Source organism: Mus caroli, unplaced genomic scaffold (genome assembly GCF_978045245.1).
Source record: "Mus caroli unplaced genomic scaffold, Mus_caroli_1 scaffold_5, whole genome shotgun sequence".
Lineage (NCBI taxonomy): Eukaryota > Metazoa > Chordata > Mammalia > Rodentia > Muridae > Mus > Mus caroli.
In genome coordinates this window covers 80,950,130-80,966,857 of record NW_028227260.1, presented here as the reverse complement: position 1 = coordinate 80,966,857, position 16,728 = coordinate 80,950,130, and the positions used below count along the sequence as shown (strand labels likewise).

The 16,728-nt window shown below is 36.5% G+C and overlaps 1 non-coding gene across 1 annotated transcript; it reads left to right on the top strand.

Annotated features, from left to right (window-relative positions):
- The first annotated feature begins 13,057 nt into the window (after window positions 1–13,057).
- Window positions 13,058–13,164, top strand: LOC115030119 (U6 spliceosomal RNA). The gene has a single exon (XR_003835747.1). It is a non-coding gene; the product is annotated as a U6 spliceosomal RNA (small nuclear RNA).
- The last annotated feature ends 3,564 nt before the right edge of the window (window positions 13,165–16,728 follow it).

The following is a 16,728-nucleotide window of genomic DNA, read 5'->3' as shown; positions in this document are numbered from 1 at the left end:
GCAAAAAGTTACTAACCCAAAACATCCAGGAAACCCAGGACACAATAAGACCAAACCTGAGGATAATAGGTATAGATGAGAAGGAAGATTTCCAAATTAAACGGACAGTAAATATCTTCAACAAAATTATAGAAGAAAACTTACCCAACCTAAAGAAAGAAATGCCCATGAACACACAAGAAGCCTACAGATCTCTAAATAGACTGGACCAGGAAAGAAATTCCTCGTGTCACATAATAATCAAAACACTAAATGCACAAAACAAAGAAAGAATATTAAAAGCAGTAAGGGATAAAGGTCAAGTAACATATGAAGGCAGACCTATCAGAATTACATCTGACTTCTCCCCAGAGACTATGAAAGCCAGAAGATCCTGGGCAGACGTCAAACAGACCCTAAGAGAACACAAATGCTAGCCCAGGCTACTATACCTAGCAAAACTCCCAATTACCATAGATAGAGAAACCAAGGTATTCCATGACAAAAGGAAATTTACACAATATCTTTTCACAAATCCAGCCCTTCAATAGATAATAAAGGGAAAACCCCAACACGAGGAGGTAAAGTACACTTTAAAAAAAGCAAAAAAAGTAATCTATCAACAAACCTAAAAGAAGATAGCCACATGAACAAAATTCCAACTCTAACAACAACAACAGCAACAACAACAACAAACAGGAAGCAATGACTTTTCCTTAATATCTCTTAATATCAATGGACTCAATTCTCTAATAAAATGACATAGACAAACAGACTGGCTACATAAACAGGACCCAACATTTTGCTGCATACAGAAAACTCACCTTAATTACAAAGACAGACACTACCTCAGAATAAAAGTCTGGAAAACAATTTTCCAAGCAAAGGGTCCCAAGAAACATGCTGGAGTAGCCATTCAAATATCAAATAAAAACGACTGCTAACCTAAAGTTATCAAAAAAGATTATGAGGGATACTTCATACTCATCAAAGGTAAAATTTACCAAAATGAACTCTCAGTTTTGAACATCTATGTTCCAAATGCAAGACCATCCACATTCATTAAAGAAATGTTAGTAAATCTGAAAGCACACATTGCACTGCATACAAAGATAATGAGAGACTTCAACACCCCACTCTCATCAATGGACAGATCCTGGAAACAGAAATTAACAGAGACATAGTGAAACTAACAGAAGTTATGAAACAAATGGATTTAACAGACATCTATAGAGCATTTTATCCTAAAGCAAAGGGATATAACTTTTTCTCAGCACTTCATAGTACCTTCTCTAAAATTGACCATATAAACGGTCAAAAAACAGTCCTCAACAGATAGAAAAAGAGTGAAATAATCCCATACATCCTTTCAGATCACCATGGACTAAGGATGATCTTCAATAACAATGTAAATAATAGAAAACCCACATACACATGGAAGCTGAATAGCATCCTACTCAATCATAACTTGGTCAAGGAAGAAATAAATAAAGAAATTAGACTTTTTAATGAAAAGGGAGGCATAACATATCTAAACTTAAGGGATACAATGAAAGCAGTCATAAGAGGAAAACTCATAGCCCTGTGTGCCTCCAAAAAGAATCTGGAGAGAACATACATGAGAAGCTTTACAGCATACCTAAAATCTCTAGAACAAAAGGAAGCAAATTTACCCAAGAGGAGTAGACAATTTACATTAATCAAAATCAGGGCTGAAATCAACCAAAGAGAAAGAAAATGAACTATATAAACAATGAACCAAACCAGGAGCTGGTTATTTGAGAAAGAGGATAGCTAAACTCTTAAGGAGACTAACTAGAGGGCACAGGGACAGTATGCTAATTAACAAAATTAGAAATGAAAAGGGAGACATAACAACAGATTCTGGGGAAATCAAAAAATCAAAAAAAAAAAAACAAAAAAAAAAAAAAACAGATACTACTGCAAAAGCCTATAGTCAACAAAACTGGAAAACCTGGATGAAATGGACAATTTTCTAGACAGATACCAGGTACGAAAGTGAAATCAGGATCAGCTTAATGATTTAAACAGTCCCATATTCCCTAAAGAAATAGAAACAGTCATTAATAGTCTCTGGAAAAAAAAAAAGCCCTTAAAAGAGGACTTAATTTCAATACTCCTCAAACTATTCAACAAAATAGAAAGAGAAGGGACTGTACCCAATTTGTTCTATGAAGCCACAATTACTATGTTACCTAAACCACACAAAGACCCAAGAAAGAAAGAGAATTTCCAACCAATTTCCCCTTTTTGATGCAAAAAACCTCAATAAAATTCTTGCAAACCGAATCCAGGAATACATCAAGATGATCATCCATCATGATGAAGTAGGCTTCATCCCAGGAATATAGAGATGGTTGAATATATGGAAATCTGTAAACATAATCCACTATATAAACAAACTCAAAGACAAAAACAACATGATCATCTCATTAGATGCTGAGAAAGCATTTGACAAAACCCAACACCCCTGCATGATAAAAGTCTTGGAAAGATCAGGAATTCAAGGCCCATACCTAAACACAATAAAAGCAATATACAGCAAACCAGTAGCTAACATCAAACTAAATGGAGAGAAAATTGAAGCAATCCCACTAAAATCAGGGACTAGACAAGGCTACCTACTTTCTCCCTACTTATTCAATATAGTACTTGAAGTCCTAGCCAGAGAATTTAGACAACAAAAGGAGATCAAAAGAATACAAATTGGAAATGAAGAAATAAAAATATCACTATTTGCAGATGATATGATAGTATATATAACTGACTCCAAAAATTCCCCCAGAGAACTAAACCTGATAAACAACTTCAGTGAAGTAACTTGATATAAAATTAACTCAAACAAATCAGTGGCCTTTTTCTACATAAAGGATAAACAGGCTGAGAATGAAATTTGGAAAACAACAGACTTCAAAATAGTCACAAATAAAATAAAATACTTGGTGTGACTCTAACTAAGGAAGTGAAAGATGTGTATAAGAACTTTAAATCTCTAAAATTACAAAGCTTCTGTAAGGCAAAAAGACACCGTCAATAAGACAAAAAGACCACCAACAGATTGGGAAAGGATCTTTACCTATCCTAAATCAGATAGGGAACTAATATCCAATATATATAAAGAACTCAAGAAGGTGGACTCCAGAAAATCAAATAACCCCATTAAATATGGGGCTCACAGCTAAACAAAGAATTCTCACCTGAGGAATACTGAATGGCTGAGAAGTACCTGAAAAAATGTTCAACATCCTTAATCATCAGGGACATGCAAATTAAAACAACCCTGAGATTCCACCTCACATGAGTCAGAATGGCTAAGATCAAAAATTCAGGTGACAGCAGAGCTGGCGGGGATGTGGAGAAAGAGGAACAGTCCTCCATTGTTGGTGGGAGTGCAGGCTTGTACAACCACTCTGGAAATCAGTCTGGTGGTTCCTCAGAAAATTGGACATAGTACTACCGGAGGATCCTGTAATACCTCTCCTGGGTATATATCTAGAAGATGTTCCAACTGGTAAGAAGGACACATGCTCCACTATGTTCATAGAAGCCTTATGTATAATAGCCAGAAGCTGGAAAGAACCCAGATGTCCCTAATCAGAGAAATGGATAGAGAAAATGTGGTACATTTATACAAGGGAGTACTACTCAGCTATTAAAAAGAATGAATTTATGAAATTCCTAGGCAAATGGTTGGACCTAGAGGGCATCATCCTGAGTGAGGTAACACAATCACAGAAGAACTCACATGATATGTACTCACTGATAAGTAGATATTAGTCCAGAAACTTAGATTACCCAAGATACAAGATACAATTTGCAAAACACATGAAACTCAAGAAGAACGAAGACCAAAGTGTGGACACTTTGCCCCTTCTTAGAATTGGGAACAAAACACCCGTGGAAGGAGCTACAGAGACAAAGTTTGGAGCTGAGATGAAAGAATGGACCATCTAGTGACTGCCATATCTGGGGATCCATCCCATAATCAGCCTCCAAAGGCCGACACCATTGCATACGCCAGGACAATTTTGCTGAAAGGATCCTGATATAGCTGTCTCTTGTGAGGCTATGCCGGGGCCTAGCAAACACAGAAGTGGATGCTCACAGTCAGCTATTGGATGGATCACAGGGCCCCCAATGGAGGAGCTAGAGAAAGTACCCAAGGGGCTAAAGGGGTCTGCAACCATATAGGTGGAACAACAATATGAACTAACCAGTACCCCCGGAGCTTGTGTCTCTAGCTTCATATGTATCAGAAGATGGCCTAGTTGGCCATCATTGGGAAGAGAGGCCCCGTGGTCTTGCAAACCTTATATGCCTCAGTATGGGGAATGCCAGGGCCGAGAAGTGGTAGTGGGTGGGTAGGGGAGTAGGGCGGAGGGTCTGGAGGACTTTTGGGATAGCATTTGAAATGTAAATGAAGAAAATATCTAATTAAAAAATTAATTAAAAAAAGAAGAACTTCAAATCTCTGAAGACAAATATTGATGATCTCAGAAGTTGGAAAGATCTCCCTTGCTCATGGATTGGCAGGAATCATATAGTAAAAATGTCTATCTTGCTGAAAGCAGTGTACAGACTCAATGAAATCCCCATCAAAATTCCAACTCAATTCTTCAGCGAGTTAGAAAGGGCAATTTTGTCTGGAATAACAAAAAACCTAGGATAGCGAAATTTATTCTTAATAATAAGAGAACCTCTGGTGGAATCACCATCACAGACCTCATGCTGTTCTACAGAACAATTGTGATTAAAAAACTGCATGGTAATGGTACAGCAACAGAAGGTAGATCAATGGAATAAAATTAAAGACCCAGAAATGAACCCACATACCTATGGTCACTTGATCTTTGACAAAGGAGCTAAAACCACCTATTGGAAAGGACACAGCTTTTTCAACAAATGGTGATGGTTCAACTGGTGATTATCATGTAGATGAATGAGAATTGATCAGTTCTTATCTCCTTGTACAAAGCTCAAGTCTAAGTGTTTCATGGAACTTCACATAAAACCAGAGACACTAAAACTTATAGAGTAGAAAGTGGGGGAAAGTGTTGACGATATGGACACAGGGGAAATGTTCCTGAACAGAACAGCAATGGCTTGTGCTGTAAGATCCAGAATCAGCAAATGGGACCTCATAAAATTACAAAGCTTCTGCAATTTAAAGGACACTCTCAATATGACAAAATGGCACCCAACAGATTGAGAAATGACCTTTACCAATCCTAAATCGGTTAGGGGACTAATATCCAGTATATATAAGGAACTCAAGAAGTTGGACTCCAGAAAACCAAATAATACTATTAAAATATAAGGTATAGAACTAAACAAAGAGGTCTCAACTGAGGAATACTGAATGGCTGAGCAGCACCTAAAAAAAAGCATCCGTAATCATCAGTGAAATGCAAATCAAAACATTCCTGAGATTCTACCTCAAACCAGTCGGAATGGCTAAGATCAAAAATTCAGGTGGCAGCAGATGTTAGCGAGGATGAGGAGAAAGAGGAACACTCATCCATTGCTTGTGGGATTCCAAGCTTGTACAACCACTCTGGAAATCAGTCTGGCTGTTCCTCAGAAAACTGGATACAGATCTACTTGAAGACCCAGCAATTCCACTCTTAGGCATATACCCAGTAGATGCTCCAACTAGTAATAAGGACACATGGTCCACTATGTTCATAGGAGGCTTATTTATAATAGTCAGGAATTGGAAAGAATTCAGATGTCCCTCAACAGAGGAATGAATACAGAAAACTTGTTACATTTACACAATGGTGTACTACCCAGTTAATAAAGACAATGAATTCATGAAATTCTTAGACAAATGAATGAATCTGGTACATATCATCCTAAGTGTGGTAACGCAATCACAAAAGAACATACATGATATGCACTCACTGATAAGTGGATATTAGCCCAGAAGGTCATAATACCCAAGATACAATTTGCAAAACACATGAAACTCAAGAAGAAGGAATTCCAAAGTGTGGACACTTCTGATCCTTCTTAGAAGGAGGAACAAAATACCCATGGAAGGAGTTACAAAGTTCAGAGCAGAGACTGAAGGTATTACCATCCAGAAATTGCTCCACCTGGGAATCCCTGCCATAAACAACCACCAAACCCAGATACTATTGCAGATGCTAACAAGAGCTTGCTGACAGGAGCCTGATATAGCTCTCTCATGAGAGGCTCTGCAAGTGCATGACTAATACAGAAGTGGATGCTCACAATCATCAATTAGAGGGAGCACAGTGTCCCCAATGAAGGAGCTAGAGAAAGTATCCAAGCAGCTGAAATGGTTTACAGCCCTATAGGAGGAACAATAGTATGAACTAACCAGTAACCCCAGAGATCCCTGGGAGTAAACCACCAACCAAAGAAAACACAGGGAGGAACTTGTGGCTCTAGCTGCATATGTAGCAGTGGATGGCCTAGTCAGTGATTAATGGGAAGAGAGTCTCTTGGCCTTGTGAAGGTTCTATGCCCCAGTACAGGGGAATGCCTGGGCCAGGAAGTAGAAGTGGGTGGCTTGGGGAGAAGGGTTTGGGGGGAGAGGTTAGGGGAGTTTTGGAAGGAAAACTAGGAAAGAGGATAACATTTGAAATGTAAATGATGAAAATATCTAATAAAAAAATAGAAAACCAGATAAATTGAGCAGTATAAAAGAGAAAGTGGGAAAGAGTCTTGAATGCATTAATACAGGAAACAACTCCCTAAACAGAACACTAATATCAACAATTAGTAAATGGAACTCTATGAAACTGAAAATTTTTATAAAGCCTAGAACTCCATTAATAGGACAAAATTACAGCCCACAGAGTGGGAAAAGATTTACACAGATCCCACATCTGACAGAGGCCTGATATCTAAAACATATGAAGAACTGAAGAAATTAGACACCAACAAACTAAATAACCCAACTAAAATATGGGGTACAGTTACAAACAGAGAACTCTCAGTAGAGAAAGCTCACATGGCAGAGAAACACTTAAGAAAAGTTCAACATCCTTGGCCATTAGAGAAATGCAAATGACTTTGAGATTCTATCTCACACCTGTCAGAATGACCAAGATCAAAATCTCAAATTACAGCACATACTGGAGAGGATGTGGAGCAAGTGGAACACTCCTCCATTGCAGGTGAAAGGGTAAACTTGAACAACCACTTTGGAAATCAATATATTTTTATTTTTCAGAAAATTGGGAATCAATCTATTTCAAGATACAGATATACCTGGGCATATACCCAAATGATGCTCCATCTTATAACAAGGATAGTTGCTCAACTATATTCATAGTTGCTTTATTCATAATAGCCAGAAACTGGAAACAACCCAGATGTCAAGTGAAGAATGGATAATGAAAATATGGCAGATTTACACAATGCAGTATTATTCAGTTGTTAAAAACAATGACCTCATGAAACATACAGGCAAATTGATGGAACTAGGAAAATATCATACCGAGTGAGGTAACCCAGACTCAGAAAGACAAATATGGTATGTATTTACTTATAGATACATAAAAGACAATCATGCTACAGTCTAGAAACAAACAGGCTAAGCAACAAGGAAAGCTGGGGAGGGAGCACAAGGATCTCCTGGAAAAGGAAGTATAGGGGTTTTAAACAGGATGGATCCGATGTGGAGAGAGAGGGAGAAGATACTGGAAGAAATGACTGGAATTTTAGGTGTGAGATAGAAACTTAGTATAATGGAAACTCTATGGAATTCACAAGAATAACCCTAGCTAAGACTCCTAGTAATGGGTGGTACAGAGACTGAATTGGCCATTTTCTGTAACTATGCAAGGCCCAAAGTGAAGAGACTTGGGCATCAACCCATCTGCAATATCAACAACCTACAAATTGTCTTTCTTTCAGAGTGTACTGGGACCAGAACCTAGCAGAACCATCATCAAAGAGACCAGAGAAACTTCATCCAACAACTTAGGGGAGCAGATGCAGAGTACTACAACCAAACATTAGGCAGAGCAGGAGGAGTCCTGTGGAGGTAGGGGAGGAAGTATCAGAGGAACCAGAGGGGTCAGGTGAACTGCAGGAGAACATGGCTCACAGAATCAATTGACCTGGAATCATGGGAACTTGCAGAGACCAGGAAACCTGTAGGAATCTGACCTAGGTTGTCTGCATATATATTATGGCTGAGTAACTGGTGTTGTTATGGAAATACTAACAATGGGAACAAGGCAGTCCCTGACTCTTTTGCCTAATTTTAGGTCTCTTTTCCACTTAATGGGTTGCCTTGTCCAGCCATGATGTGCCTGGTCTTATTGTAGCTTGTTATATCCTGTTTGTTAGATGTCCCTGGGAGGCCTGCTCTTCTCTGAGGGGAGGGAGTAGATTTGGGGAATAGGGGAAGTTCACAGTAGTGGTGGGAAGACTGTGGGTGGGAGGAAGGGGAAACTAGATGTTATATATGTAGAAAGAATAACAAAAATTATAAAAATAAATATTTAAATAATTTTAAAAATTAAGTGTATCTTTAAGTGGAAAAAAAAGCATCAACTTGTGCAAATTGTTCTCTCACTTTTACAACTGGATTGTGGCATGCACATGTACAGGTGTAAACACACAAATAATACATTTTAACTTAAATTAATTTTTAATGTGAAAGCAACACCAAATTAAAAATTTACTGGGAGAAATTAAATTATTCACAGGTGTTCCATAAAAGAAAATGTCCTAGGAATATACATAATAAAAAGTGTACAAGAATAATAGAAAAATAGATCAATTTAAGGTTAAAATCATATGAACAAATAAAAAGGCTCACCATGATTTTGGATAAGAAGCCTAACCTTATAAAATATGCATCTAAAAAAATGTGCATTTTTTAAGCTGGACAACTTGCTCAGATTTACTCAGCATTTCTTCTCTTAGTCTAATATAGAAAAGGAAAATTGGCAGCCATTGTGTAATATATTAATAAATTTTATGCACACTTCAATTCCTGCCTTGAGATGTGTTTCTTGGAGGGTCCATATAAATTCATCTCATAAAAAATATTTTCAATTATTCTTCCAGAGGAAATAATCAGTAGACAAAAAATTCTAGTTGCTTTATGCTATATCTTAGGTATTTCTTTATATATCTTAGGTAAATTACATTTTTCTAGAAAATCCTTTACTTCATCTAAAAACTTAAATTTATATATAATTGAACAAAATGACCTCTTGTTTTTTCACATTCTATGTTTATTTTATTGCACTTTCTTCATTTTATTAATGAACAATGATCTCTTTCATTATCATGATCATTTTAACAATTAGTGATACCTGCTACTAGATCTTACAAATGAGGTCAATAAAGCTATAGGATATGATATATATGTACACATATATACATATTGTATATCTGCACAAATACATGCTATTTCTGTATTTCCATTTAATCACCCTAGCAGAAAATATTCAAGAAAAAATATTGTTAATACTATGAAAAATAAAATACTAAGAATAAATTTGACTATTGAGGTTAAGGACATATACACTGAAAAGTAAAAATATTGATGAAAATTTGAAAAGGACACAAATACTGGGAAAATATTTTATGTTCTTGAATAATCTGTACTAAAAGTTCCAAATCTAATTCAAGGAAAAATTTTTCCCTAAGCTGCAATGTGTGTGTGTGCTTTAAAACCCTACTTAACTCTAATTTGTAGATATATTTGAAGGAGAGAATTTGTCCAGTGAACCAGGAAGGGACTTTACCAACAAACCCATTGAATTTACTGGCTCTTTACAGCATAGATATGACTTACTAGACATAATTTACCTCATGTTACAAAAAAAATGGATCAAAGAAATTTTCATTCTTTGGTACTTAGAAAATTTGTAACTACTCAAGTCATAAAATTTGGTACCAACTGGTTTTATATGAAGACTGCTGGAAAAGCACAGTCTATATATTTATATCTATATTTTCAGTAAGTTGTTTTTTCTCACATAATTTATACAGAATGGTCCAGTACAAGAAATCAGTCATAGTTATAAAACTGTTTAAGTGTTTTCATAGAGATATAAAAGGCAAATCAGTGTTTTTTAATTAAAATATGAAATAAGCACATATTTAAAAGATTGATAGCAGCAACATCAAAATAAATCCATTCTCTTTAAATTTTATAAATAGATTATAGCATTCCCACATCTCAGATACTGAAAAATTACTTTTGCTTCTACACTCATGGAAATAGGCCATAAATTTATACATCAATAGAACAATCTGTAAAATACCTGTTTTTAGCTTCGTAGAGCTGTGTCTCTAGTTGCATATGTAGCAGAGGATAGCCTAGTCGGCAATCAATGGGAGGAGAGCCCCTTGGTCTTTCGAAGATCATATGTCCCAGTACAAGGGAATGCCAGGGCCAGGAAGGAAGGGGGAGTGGGTGGGTTGGGGAGCAGGACGGTAGGGGTGGGGGGAGGGGTATAAGGGACTTTTGGGATAGCATTTGAAATGTAAATGAAGGACAGATCTAAGGAAAAAAAAGAAAAACAGAAATTAACTTTGAAATTAAATGTAAAATACAATTAAAACCTCAAATAATTTATATTACTAATATATACAATACTGTCTTTTTGAGGCTGTAGCATATTCACAGCTATCTTTAAAAGTTCTTTTAAAAATACATTAATACTATATTGTGTTATGTCTTTAAGCAGTTTAAAGTAAATTATTTTTTTCTTTAGCCACTTTAAAATAAACAAGAACAACCACTATAAAACCTAATAATTTTTGATTGCCCAATCACATAAAATCTGCTGGTTATAGTAGCATAATGAGTAGAGTAGGTGTGGTGCAAGTGGATATGACAAACATAATACCCATTACATGGTTTTCAAGGACACCTAACATTTCACAGCTATCTGATTCTTGATTCCACTGGAGAGAAAACTAAGTCATTTTAAGATCTCGTGAGTAATATTGGGAAAGTGGTATATCAAATGAAAGAAAAAAGAGAAAAGACCAGAGCTAACAGGAAAAGAGGTATGAAGATGTGGGGATAGTATAAAAATATAGATTTTTCCAAGAATTTATTTCATTACAGTGAGAGGAATTGCTTGATGTGACAAGTTCTGGAGATCAAAAGAATTTTCTTTTTGAGTTCCAACTTAAAGCATGCTAATTTTAGTTTTAAGAGTACATACATAAGAAAAAGATTACAGGCACCTTTGAAATTATTTAGACATTTGTTTTTACTTATATTTGTATTCATAGGCCTGTTTGAGCATATGTGCTTGAAGAGCATGCAGTAGTCCTGGGAGGGTAGAAGAGGCCTTTGGAATCCCTGGACCTGTAGTTTTCAGACAGTTGTTATGAGTCACTGTATGGGTGCTGGAAATCAAACCTGGGTTCTCTGCAAGACTAGCAAAACATTTTTTTTTGTAAAATTATTTTATTAGATATTTTCTTCATTTACATTTCAAATGCTATCCCCAAGGCCCCCTATACCCTTCCCCACCCTGCTCCCCAACCCACTTACTCCCACTTCCTGGCCCTGGCATTCTCCTGTACTGGGGCATATGATCTTCACTAGACCAAGGGCTTCTCCTCCCAATGATGGCTGACTAGGCCATCTTCTACTACATACTCAGCTAGAGACACAGCTCTGGGGCGTACTGGTTAGTTCATATTGTTGTTCCACTTATAGGGTTGCAGATCCCTTTTGCTCCTTGGGTACTTTCTCTAGCTCCTTCATTAGGGGCCCTGTGTTCCATCCAATAGATGACTGTGAGCATCCACTTCTGTATTTGCCAGGCATTGGCATAGACTCACAAGAGATAGCTACATAGCAAAACACTCTAAAAAAAAAGCCATCTTCCCAGACCCAACAGATACTTTTAAAATTTTCCATTCTTATTCAAGAGACAGCATATTTTTATTTGAATCATTTCAATTGGATATGTGAGATATATTTTATGAGGGGGTGCTCTTGAGCTTTCCATTTCCCTGTGGCATTATACAGTTACATATTTCTGATGAAAAGCTTTAAGTTGACCATGAAATTGTAGGGAAAAGGTAGATATTTCAAAATTCTGTAACATCTTATTTTTATTTATGAAATAATGCTATGGCAAATGGTTTAGCTGGTTAAATTCATTCTTATCATTCCTATTAGGAAAAAATTAAACAAGAAACATTAATTTGAAGCTGAGTTCAGGAGAAAGAAATGCTATATGCCTTTTCAATCTAGTTATGATAAAAATCTGTTAAAAGAAAGATAAGGATTCATTAGATAGTACATGTAATATGTAAAAGAATACTTAAATATTTGAGAAACATACCAGCATTCAAATATACTTGGATTATGTATTTGGAACAGTTTATTTCCCCTCAGAAATTAGGATGTCAAAGAAAACAGTTTGTAGAGATTTAAAATATTACCTATGATTTAAAAACAAAATCAAATAAACATCCCCCAAAAGACAAAACAAAGCAAAACAAAACAAGAAAACCCTTAACTATGTGACCAGATAAATTGGGCTTGTGGCACAGTAGTAACCAAGGAAAGCTTTGCTATTAGAGTCTCTTATCCTTTTACTAAATGGTATCCGGTTACTAGAATTATCCTCCAGCTATTGTCTCATAGAGTGGAAAGGGGTCAATGAACCCAAACTTTAGCCAAAGCAATACAAATGTATTCTCTCTGTCTCTGTCTATCTCTGTCTCTCTGTCTCTCCCTTTCTCTCCTTTAGCCAAATCAACACTAACCCCCTCCTTCCCTGGATTCTTCTCTCCCTTCCTCCCTCTTCCCACTCCACCCATCCTTCTCTCCCTTCCCACCCTAAAATGAATGAATGTGTTTGTGTGTGTGTGTGTGTGTGTGTGTGTGTGTGTGTGAGAGAGAGAGAGAGAGACAGACAGACAGACAGACAGACAGACAGAGACAGAGAGAGAGAGAGACAGAGACAGACAGAGATAGACAGAGACAGACAGAAAGAGAGAGAGGTGGAAAACAGAACATTTGGAGAATGGAAAATTGTCTATTTCTTGAGTTCAAAAACTCACTAAGGGTGAAAATGTGCTTTTTGTGCTTGCTTTGGCAGCACATATACTAAAATTGGAATGATATAGAGAAGGCTAGCATGGCCCCTGAACAAGGATGACATGCAAATTTGTGAAGGGGTATCAATGACTACATTGCCTGCCTTTGTATTCCTTTCCCCTAACTGGGCTGCCCTGTCTAGCCTCAATAGAAGATGATCCTAGTCTTACAGAAACTTGATATGCCAGGGCTGGCTGATATCTATAGGTAGCCTCCCATTTTCTGAGAAAGGGAGGAGAAGTTGAATGGGGCAGGGAGGAGAGGTGAGATGGAGAGACTGAGAGGAGTAGAGGGAGGAGAAGCTGTGATCACAATATAAAGAAAATAAATAACTCACTCAAAAAAAGGAAGGAAGGAAGGAAGGAAGGAAGGAAGGAAGGAAGGAAGGAAGGGAGAGAGAGAGAGAGAGAGAGAGAGAGAGAGAGAGAGAGAGAGAGAGAGAGAGAGAGAGAGAAAGCAAGCCAACCAGGCTGTCAGTGGTCACACATGCCTTTGATTGCAACACTCAGGAGGCAGATGCCTGTGGATCTCAGAGTTCAAGGCCAGCCTGGTCTACAAAGTGAGTTCCAGGACAGCCAGTGTGCATAGAGAAACCCTGTCTCAAAACAGAACAAAACAAAACAAAACAAAACAAAACAAACGAAACAAACCCAAAAACTGAAAATAAAATAAAATGTAGGTAAATGGATAGAAATTGAAAATAACATCCTGAGTGAGATAACCCAGACCAAAAATGACATGCATAGTATGTATTTCTTGATAGTGGATATTAGCCAAAAAGTATAGCATACCCATGTTAAATCCTACAGAAGTTAAATAAGAACAGTCAAAGTGAGGATGCTTCAATTCCACTTAAAAGGTCCACAATTACCCCAACTTTTGCCGTTACTGATAAGGAAAGGGTCTTGTCAGTTATCTTAACTGTCCATTTGGCAATTTAATTCACAAGCTGATGTATTTCATAACAAGTTGCAAATATATATATTTTGATTTTGTGCTGCACAATATCAACAAAAGTTAAAATTGGGATTAACTTCTTCCACTTGCAAATTATTTCTTTTAATAATCTCAGGTTTAGAAACCTTCTGACATTAAAGGAAAAAGGTAAATTCTAGAAGAGACTACTTAGAGAATCTGGTTAAAAGGTTCTATTATTTCTCAAGTGTGTACAATAGAGTGTGCAGTTTTTTTATTTTTACAATTATTTGTTTGTTTGGGAGCACAGAATTTGTACCATAACACATGTGTGAAGGTTAGTAAACAACAGTTAGGAGTCAATTTTTGTGAGTGCCAAGGATGGAATGCAACCACCTTTAGCCTCTGAACATTTTCCCCAACCCCATTAGAGGAATTTCATGATGCTTAAGACTAGTTTATGATTAACAGTAAGCTGGATGCCTAAGATGTTAGCAATGGTATAACAATGTAGTACAAGCAAGTTTCTAGGGGAAATCTTGGTGTCAGCTTGTTTCCAATCCAATCAAATGAACCCACTCAGAAAGATGTGCAACTGTTTTTGTTATATTTAAACGGGTTCTGAAATAAACACTCCAGAAAAATGTTGTCATCTAACAGAATACTACTGCACTTCTATACGTTTTGGTTTATGCACTGAATCAAGATGCTATATTCTAGCAGTCATACATTGAAAATAAGTAATTGTTTAAGTGCCTTCAGTTATGCAAGTCTACAGTCTTTATTTTACTTGATACAACCAGTATCCTACCCATCTGAGGGCTTTGATTTCTATTTGAATTGAATTCTAAGTTGTCTAGACATCAGCAGCTTAACCCTACAGCTTAATCTCACCATTTTATCAAATCCTTGTTGCTGAGGTCGAATAACTTAGAAAGTAAAGTAGCTTTTATGAAAAGTTTAATAAAAAGTAGCATTATCTTTATACTGTAAGAAAGATTCTGGATTTATCTGAAGATCCATATTGTCAAATCACAAAGAAATACTTAAGAAACTTGACTGGATTCAATTTGTTCCTTTTATTTGCATATCTTCCTTTTACCTCTAATCATCCTTAATAAAATTCATCTTTCTATTTTGACAGATAAGAAATTGTATGTGTGTGTGTGTGTGCACTCGCTCAAGCATGTGTATGCTTGTGTATTTTCGATTGTTAACTCTTTTTCTAGACACAATCCCTATAATTTCCAACATTGGTAATATAAAGCCACTGACTGTCTTTAAAGATACTCTTCTGCAGCTTTTTGATTTGTTTCTCATTAACATAAACAAATAAGGAACTATGATGGTGTGATAACTGCTATGAAGAAAACAACCTATTAATTCCCCTGGGCTTTTGGAGACCTGTTTGTTGTATGTAGGAGAGGATGAAAATGAAGATGGAAAAATTTATAGGGACAACAATGAAATAGCAAAGAAAATATAAAAATAACCTCAGTGTCAAGTTAAAATATCTGTGTTATTTCAGCCAAATTGAAAGTCAAATTACCACTACATTTTTTTCATGAGGATAAGAGGAGTTATCATTTACCAATCCAAATGAAGGCTAACCACTATCTTCTATAATTGATTCAGCATTAAATTAGTGTATGGCAAAGTATAATTATGATTATGCTAATATCATTTAATGACTACATACCTTAAACTGATGCAAATATAATGTGTTTTAAATAATTAAATGGTTGGACTTGGTGGTGCAAATCTTTAATTCCAGCACATGGGAGGCAGAGACAGGTTGATATTTTTGTGCATTTAAGACTAGTCTGGTCTACATAGTGAATTCCAAACTGCAGAGTGAGACCATGTCTCAAAAAAAAAAAAGTTAAACATTCCATTCAAATCGGTATTAACATAGAGGATACATATCTAGAGGGAAAAAACCCTAGTTTTTACATTTTTACTTCAATTATGTGAATGTTTCTTTTTCAATTTAAAATTAGAAATTGGGTACCAATGCAGAAAACTTTAAAACTATCTCGTTACGCTGGGAAAATTGCTCTGTGGTGAAATGAGTTCCTGCACAAGTAAAAGGATCACAGATTCAATATATAGCACCCATTGAAAGAGTTGAAGCTCACTTGTAAGGCAGAGACAGAGAATCATCAGAGTAGGTTAGCTAGCTATACTAGATTTGTAGGTGATCTCTAGGTTCAGGTTAGGGATATTATTTCAGTAAAATGTATAGAGTCATCAAAGAAGACAGGATATTAATTAACCTTAGGTCTTCACATGCACTTGTGCATACCTGTACATGTATCAGCATACATCTTTGATTACACATTCAAGCAAACACACATACATATACATACTAAAACAAGTAAATGCTTTAAAAAATCTTTTCTTTATTTAATCTTTTTTATTGGATATTTTATTTATTTACATTTAAAATGTTACCCTCTTTCCCAGTTTCTCCTCTGGAAACTCCCTATCCCATCCTCACTCTCACTGCTTCTATGAGGGTGCTTCCCCACCCACCCACCCACTCCTGCCTCTCCACCCTGGCATTCTCCTACACTGGGGCATCTAGTCTTCCTAGGACCAAGGGCCCCTCCTCCCACTGATGTCCAATAAGTCCATTCTCTGCTACATATGCAGCTGGAGCCATGGGTCCCTCCATGTGTACTCTTTGGTTCGCGGTTTAGTCCTTGGGAGCTCTGGGGGTCTCATTGGTTAATATTGTT